This window comes from Lepidochelys kempii, chromosome 14, assembly GCF_965140285.1.
Source record: "Lepidochelys kempii isolate rLepKem1 chromosome 14, rLepKem1.hap1, whole genome shotgun sequence".
NCBI classification, from domain to species: Eukaryota; Metazoa; Chordata; order Testudines; family Cheloniidae; genus Lepidochelys; species Lepidochelys kempii.
Window position 1 is genome coordinate 489,328 of NC_136393.1, and position 5,937 is coordinate 495,264.

Consider the following 5,937-nt stretch of genomic DNA (forward strand, 5'->3'; position numbering starts at 1 on the left):
GGGGAGGAGGGGCAGGCACGGGCCCCTAGGGATAGTGGAGGGGTGGGGACGTGCAAAGACGCTGAGGAGAAACTCAAGCCCGTCGCGGGAGTTGAGGTGCTAGCATAGAACCAGGCCTCAGTCGCCCAGTGAAAGTGGATCCTTTCCGAAGCTAGTGCAAACTCTACCTCTGTGACTTCCTGGATCAGGCTCCGGAGCTGGGGTTGGTTCCCAGGGAGGTAGAGCAACCGGTACCTCCTCAGCACCCTAGGGGTGGGGCAACTGGCTGATGCCTCCGGCACCCACGGTTCAGAGGTCGCCGAAGGGACCTGCTGCGTGATGGGGATTGGCGTGAGGATCGGCGGTGTAATTGGGAGCACTGGCGCAACCTGGAGCAGTGCCCTCATTCCACCGACAGCGCTGAGTGATGGAACATCGCCGGTTTGCCTCGAGACCGTGCCACGCGTTGCAGTACCGGAGGCTTGGCTCGAAGGACCGGGGTGCTGTCATGGCGATGAGGTCCCTCTCAGCCTCAGTGGTGTCCAGGGTGGATGGCAATTCCACCACCTCAATGATCTAGCTTGGAGAGTCCAACCGCACCGGACTGGACGGTCCCCCTTGTGGGGCCGAAGTCAACAGGGCCAGCCCCACAGTTTTCGGTGCTCCTCTCTGGGCCGTGCCCCATGGGCCAGCTCTAAAGGGGTGGGTCTCTGAATCGGAGATCCACTCCTCCCCTGCCTCTGGTGCCGCTTCTGCACCAGGGAGTTGGACCAGGGCCAGGTCGATCCCGACGATTCAGGGCAGCAGGTCTCTCCCAGAGTCCTCTCATGGTGCCACTTCTACCACTGCCACCAGGGCGCTGCGCACCGCTGAGCTTGGTGCTGGATGCGGTCTAAGTGCCACCTCCATAAAGAGCTGCTTGAGGTGAAAGTCTCGCCCCTTTTTTGTTCTGGGGCAGAACCCTTTACAAATCCTGCACTTGTCCGCTTGGTGTGCTTCCCCCAGGCACTTTAAGCAAGTGCCATGGGGTTCACCCATTGGCATAGGCTCGTTGCAGGACTTGCAGGCATGGACTTAGGCATGTAAGTCCCCCAAGGAGAACGCAGTCGGGGTGGAAAGTAAACGCCCCCGTCCAACAGCTAACTAACTACTGACTAGAATTACAATAACTAAGAACTAAACAACTACAAAATACAAAGAGCCCGAATAGAAGTTACGGTAACATGGAGAGCTTGCAAAGCAAGATGCCACAGTTCCCACGGCCATCACAGGCGGTAAGAAGGAACTGAGGAGGCGATGGATCGGCTGGGGTATATATCCAGCACCATGAAGGCGTCACTCCAGGGGGCTCCACAGCCAACCTGATGGGTGCTGCTAGGGGAAAAACTTTTCAACGACTGTGCACACACACCTAATGGGAACTGATATGAGCAATCACTCAAAGAAGAACATTTAAAAACTAATTTAGGGTAAAATTAGTCCCAGTGGCTCTTGCCAGCTCCAGGGGCAAGGCTTACGGTTGTGGGCCAGGGCTGGTATGTACCTTAACTGTGTTTCCTGGCTTACAGAGATTGAGGTATAAGTACATCCAGTGTTTTGGAAGAGCCCAGGAAAGACTCAAGAAGCTCCAGTCCTCTACAGTGAATTTGAGCCATGCCTAGGGGGAAAAAAACCCTCTGATTGGCTGCTCGCCCCACCTGTCTGCTTCTTGCAGCAGAGCAACCAATCAGAGCTGCTGTAGGAGTTCTCTCTCTCTCTCCTGCTCCCCTCAGCAACCCAGAGCCATTCTCACCAGTGGGACAGGGAGCAGACAAAGCCTAGCAATTCAGGGTGGCTCTGCTCCCTCCTTCCCCTTCTGTGAGAAATGGGACAGCTCCTTTACCTTTCCCCACAACATTCACCTGGGAAGAGGCAGAGGGTGGTGAAGTTCCCTTTGTCCTGTGCACTGAAGGAGGCAGGGGTCCTTTGGAAAAAACAGGACATGATCGTGTAATTAAAGACTGTATCGTCAGGGATATGCCGAGGGGGTTGTATTCAGGTTGCACTAGGGGTCTTTTAGTGTAGTTTTTGTAAGTAATTATACAGGCATTAAAAAAAAGTAGATTTTGTTTTCTTCTTTCCACAGACTCAGTCAAACCCCATTAAACATCAGGAGTTTTCGCACGCTGGCACTCTGAAGCCCAAGGGCACTACCTTCATATGTGTAACTGTTTTTGCCACAGGGTGACTGTTTACAGGGCACTGATCATTGTAGACCAGCGGTTCTCAAAATGGGGGGCACACAGTGTATTCTGGGGGCAGCTTGAGAAACTTTGGGGGAAAAGACATGGTGCATTTAGAGCTGCGTGGTTGGAGCGCCGTGGCTGCTGGCCAGGTGCCCAGCTCTGAAGCCAGCGCTGCTGCCTGCAGCAGCGGAGAATTAAGGATGGCATGGTATGGTATTGCCACCCTTCTGCACTGCTACTGGTGAGTGCTGCCTTCAGAGCTCAGCGCCTGGCTGGCAGCCGCTGCTCTCCAGCTGCCCAGCTCTGAAGGCAAGGAGGGGGAAATAAACTACTACAGACACAAAGAAGGGGGGCTTGATCAAATAAGTTTGAGAATCACTACTCTAAACAGGCAGAATAACATGGGAGAATAACATGAGGGGGAAAGGAGTCCAGGAGAGCTGGCTGTATTTTAAAGAATCCTTATTGAGGTCACAGGGACAAACCATCCCGCTGCGTAGAAAGAATAGTAAATATGGCAGGCGACCAGCTTGGCTTAACAGTGAAATCCTTGCTGATCTTAAATACAAAAAAGAAGCTTACAAGAAGTGGAAGATGGGACAAATGACCAGGGATGAACATAAAAATATTGCTTGGGCATGCAGGAGTGAAATCAGGAAGGCCAAATCACACCTGGAGTTGCAGCTAGCGAGAGATGTTAAGAGTAACAAGAAGGGTTTCTTCAGGTATGTTAGCAACAAGAAAGTCAAGGAAAGTGTGGGCCCCTTACTGAATGAGGGAGGCAACCTAGTGACAGAGGAAGTGGAAAAAGCTAATATACTCAATGCTTTTTTTGCCTCTGTCTTCACAAACAAGGTCAGCTCCCAGACTGCTGCACTGGGCAGCACAGCATGGGGAGGAGGTGACCAGCCCTCTGTGGAGAAAGAAGTGGTTCGGGACTATTTAGAAAAGCTGGACATGCACAAGTCCATGGGGCCAGATGTGTTGCATCCAAGAGTGCTAAAGGAGTTGGCAGATGTGATTGCAGAGCCATTGGCCATTATCTTTGAAAACTCATGGCAATCGGGGGAGGTCCCGGACGACTGGAAAAAGGCTGATGTAGTGCCCATCTTTAAAAAAGGGAAGGAGGATGATCCTGGGAACTACAGGCCAGTCAGCCACACCTCAGTCCCTGGAAAAATCATGGAGCAGGTCCTCAAGGAATCAATTCTGAACAACTTAGAGGAGAGGAAAGTGATCAGGAACAGTCAGCATGGATTCACCAAGGGCAAGTCATGCCTGACTAATCTAATTGCCTTCTATGACGAGATAACTGGTTCTGTGGATGAAGGGAAAGCAGTGGACGTGTTGTTCCTTGACTTTAGCAAAGCTTTTGACACGGTCTCCCACAGTATTCTTGCCAGCAAGTTAAAGAAGTATGGGCTGGATGAATGGACTATAAGGTGGATAGAAAGCTGGCTAGATTGTCGGGCTCAATGGGTAGTGATCAATGGCTCCATGTCTAGTTGGCAGCCGGTATCAAGTGGAGTGCCCCAAGCATCGGTCCTGGGGCCGGTTTTGTTCAATATCTTCATTAATCATCTGGAGGATGGTGTGGATTGCACCCCCAGCAAGGTTGCAGATGACACTAAACTGGGAGGAGAGGTAAATACGCTGGAGGGTAGGGATAGGATACAGAGGGACCTAGACAAATTGGAGGATTGGGCCAAAAGAAATCTGATGAGGTTCAACAAGGACAAGTGCAGAGTCCTGCACTTAGGACGGAAGAATCCAATGCACCGCTACAGACTAGAGACCGAATGGCTCGGCAGCAGTTCTGCAGAAAAGAACCTAGGGATTACAGTGGACGAGAAGCTGGATATGAGTCAACAGTGTGCCGTTGTTGCCAGGAAGGCCAATGGCATTTTGGGATGTATAAGTAGGGGCATTGCCAGCAGATCGAGGGACGTGATAGTTCCCCTCTATTTGACATTGGTGAGGCCTCATCTGGAGTACTGTGTCCAGTTTTGGGCCCCACACTACAAGAAGGATGTGGAAAAATTGGAAAGAGTCCAGCGGAGGGCAACAAAAATGATTAGGGGACTGGAACACATGACTTATGAGGAGAGGCTGAGGGAACTGGGGACGTTTAGTCTGCAGAAGAGAAGAATGAGGGGGGATTTGATAGCTGCTTTCAACTACCTGAAAGGGGGTTCCAAAGAGGATGGCTCTAGACTGTTCTCAGTGGTAGCAGATGACAGAACAAGGAGTAATGGTCTCAAGTTGTAGTGGGGGAGATTTAGGTTGGATATTAGGAAAAACTTTTTCACTAGGAGGGTGGTGAAACACTGGAATGCATTACCTAGGGAGGTGGTGGAATCTCCTTCCTTAGAAGTTTTTAAGGTCAGGCTTGACAAAGCCCTGGCTGGGATGATTTAATTGGGGATCGGTCCTGCTTTGAGCAGGGGGTTGGACTAGATGACCTCCTGAGGTCCCTTCCAACCCTGATATTCTATGATTCTATGAGAGAGCAAACAAGAGATCACTTTGTTAGGATGCTAGTGGCCTGAGGCCAGGATATGAGAACCATTCACACAGGATTTTGAAAGAGAAAGTCAGAACATAGAGGCTGGATTAGTTTTGCCCTGCCCCATACCCCCAACACTCCCGTCCTCTCCAATACACCAATCCCCTCAAGGTTTCCATCGCTCACCAGTCACTTCTAGTAATTTAGAACAAACAGATAATGAAAAGAAAGTTACCTCTAATTCTGCTTGGGAGGACAGTGTAGGGGTGTTGCACCGCAGCTGGTCTGGTTCATTCTGTTTTGTTACTAATGGCCTCCAGGGTCAGGAAGCTTTAAAAGGTAGTAACAATGCAACCTCCACTATGGAACTGCTATTGCAGTTTCCCCCTAATGTGTTTGGCTGGAGAAGTTCCAGCCATCTTGTGCTCAGCAGCAAAGATGCAGGAGTGAGAATCCGCCAGAGATGAGACTTTTAGATTCCTCTAAATCCAACAATATTCTGCCAAGAACTTAGGGTACATCTGCACTTCAATAAAAAACCCACGGCATCGAGTTTCAGAACCCAGGTCAATTGACTTGGGCTCACAAGGCTTGGGCTGTGAGGCTAAAACTTACAGTTTTAGACATCCAGGTTCAAGCTGGAGCCTGGGCTCTGACACCCACCCCCATCACAGGGTTTCACAACCCAGGTGGCAGCCTGAACCTGAGCATCTGCACTGAATTGTTTAACCTCGCAGCCGGAGTCCCATGAGCCCAAGTCAGCTGAGCTGGGCCAGCCATGGCCATGGATCTTTTATTACAGAGTAGACATACCTTGAGAAGCATCATGTGGGGAGGCCACCCCCAATACAAAGGGCTTCTCCTTTAATCTGACCATCTACAAAAACTCTCAGAAACCAGTTTTTCCATTTTGAGCAGCTGAGGCTCTGGCCTCTCAGTCAATTACAGCTACTGTACAGCTGCTGTCCATGGGCCTCTCCTGGGTCTCAAGGAGAGACTTGGAGCTGAGCAACCACCCTGGGGGTTTAATTCCAGGCCCCTTCTGTTTTTAGCTGTGCTCTAAATCTCTAACCTCTAGATGCCCTCAGCTAGTTCTCCATACAGCTGCCCCCTGTTTATTGGCCAGCCCCAGAGGGTCTCCCTGCAGGAAGCACATTACAGAGATCAACACAACAGTTAAGAACAAACATTAGAGTTCCCAAATTTGTTAAAGCATGCAACCAATGA